General features: G+C 39.3%; 1 pseudogene; it reads right to left on the reverse strand.

The window, feature by feature from the left end:
* Positions 1 to 657: 657 nt before the first annotated feature.
* Positions 658 to 1,996, reverse strand: LOC126701009 (pentatricopeptide repeat-containing protein At3g18020-like; annotated as a pseudogene).
* Between the last annotated feature and the right edge of the window lie 479 nt (positions 1,997 to 2,475).

A 2,475-nucleotide genomic window follows, 5' to 3' on the forward strand; every position in this document is an offset into this window, starting at 1 on the left:
TCATCTTTTTCTTCAATATCACCTTCTCTCTCAAACTCTCTCATCTCACCCACTGGAATGGGGCGATAAGGTTGGCTAAGGCACCTCCCTTAACCTATAGATCACAGCAACATCTTTTTGAGGGCACGAGGGCTAGATCGGTGAGTTTTTTTTCATTTTTTTCCATTTTCAAGCTTTTCCTTTGATTTTTCGTTTTGATCTATTTTTAGGCTTGTCAATGCTTGGGTTTTGCTATGGGATGGGTTTAAATGAAAACCCGACACTTTAGGAGGGGCAGGAACATGATTAGATTGAGTTTCGATTAAGGAAATCTTGAAAAAGTTGAAGAACACCCTTCTATGTTCGTTCTTACGTGTGTAGTGTTAGGGACATATTTTATGTAATTGACTAATTTTTTGAAAAAATGCACTTTACTTATAATTTGGTAGATCTAGGATGGGTTTAAGATTTCAAGTAAAGTGCATTTGTCAAGGCCTCTCCTATTCGGTTGGCTTTACATAATCCATCTATTAACCCCTTCATATGATTCCTCTCGAAGTCAAGGAGGTCATGTCTGTCACGTGGTTAAAACATCTATCTTCATCAGTACTATTAGGATCCTCAGTTAAAAAATGTCTCCTTCTTATGGCTACTTAAATTCAAGTAAGATTTTCCACATCAAGTTTTCTTTAGAATTATATCCTGTGGTTCACCTCTTGATTGCAAAGCCGCATCCTCAATAGAGAATTGCTCTCTCACATATCACGTAATTTTTCAAGAATCCTCCAGGTTACAGCTTCTGGGGCCAGCCCATTCCTTCTCATCTCTCCCACCACTTGATAAGCTTCTTTCATTAATCCCAACTTGCATGCACTGTCAATCAAAATATTATAATCAAAAATGTTTGGAGAGACCCCAAGATCAAACAATTCATATAAGAAATGACAAGCTTCCTTAAATTTGCACGATCAGCAAAGCCCTTTGAGAAGGGCTGCATAAACATAATTATCATGATACTTTGATGGCCATATGACATCATCCCAAAACTTCAAGGCCTCTTCTATTCAGTTGGCTTTACATAATCCATCAATTATTATAGTACAAGTGATACTATCAACCAAGATACCATCACTTGCCAATCTAATAAGAAACCCCATTGCTTCATTTGTTTGCTGAAGTTTAAACAAGCCATGAAGAACTGCATTATATGTCACAACTCCAGGCCTAACACCTCGTTCTGGCATTACGTGATACAAAAATTCAAAAGCTTCCTGGATTATTCCATCTTTTAATAAACCCGGTATGATAGTAGTGAAGGTCACAGCATTTAGGGTACAAAATTTGCCTATTATCATATCATTTAATACCTTCAAAGCTTCTCCAATCCTCCCTATCTTGCAAAACCCATTTATAACTGTGTTCAAGGTAATGACTTTAGGCTGACACTGGCTTTGAAGCATAAAAACAAGTGTATTCAAAAGCTCAGTTAGGCTATTGATAAGACAAGGAGTTCTTAAATATATATTGAACATTCTAGTTTTGTCCACACCCTTCTTATTCAGCATATATTGGAGAAGATTCCTTGCCTTTTAGAGATCCGATTCTTTGCAAGGACCTTCTACTAGAACCTTATATGTATACTCAGATGGTAGGTACCCAAACTCACTTCCTTCCTCCAACAACTGTTATGCCCTCATATGTATTGTACGACGCTAAACTTGGAAGAAACACCCTTTTCCTCATTATGTAAACAACCCTTGAGGCCCCATGATGAATGAGATGATGAATAAAATGTAATGTGCTATATGGGGTTTGAGAAACTAGTTAACCTGGCAATAAGAACACTGCAGGCACGCTCGCTGGGGAATGATGGTGTTGATGTTGAGGCAGTCTACAAGGCGAAGCGCCTTGTCAACATTGCGGTCTTTGGCACAAAGTCTATGAATCTTTTTGGTGCAGTATGACCTGTTGATGTTGATGTTGATGCTGATGTTATCTTCTGGTTCTCGTGGTTCATGTTCTGGTGGTTGGTCAATATTATGAGTGAAGAGGAAAGCAAGAGGTAAGTTTATGGTCTAGGGGATCATTGGTGATGGGGCGATGAAGCGGAACATTTCTCATATGCAAACATTCCTGAACTCTAACACCACCTCAAGCCCATAAACACTTTCATTCAAGGACATTGATGATCAAACACGATTAGATCAAATTACTTCACAAGGACAACCCAAATATGCTCAAAAACAAAAACCATCCAGATCGAAATTGTTTCTTTTTCGGCATGGAGTTAGTTTCCAGGACGAACTCGTTGTAGTTGCCCTTGCTATTCAATTGAATGCGAAGCCAGGGGAAGCTCTTGCGGTGGCTGTGGAGGTTGGTTGAGAGTGGATGGTAGTGGTGAGTCTTTGAAGGGTGTCATTGTGAACGAGGGTTTGCTTAGACGAAGAAAGAAGAGATGGGGGGAGCAAGAGAGAGGAGAGAAGAAAGGAGAGAGAA

This window comes from Quercus robur, chromosome 9 (genome assembly GCF_932294415.1).
Source record: "Quercus robur chromosome 9, dhQueRobu3.1, whole genome shotgun sequence".
Lineage (NCBI taxonomy): Eukaryota > Viridiplantae > Streptophyta > Magnoliopsida > Fagales > Fagaceae > Quercus > Quercus robur.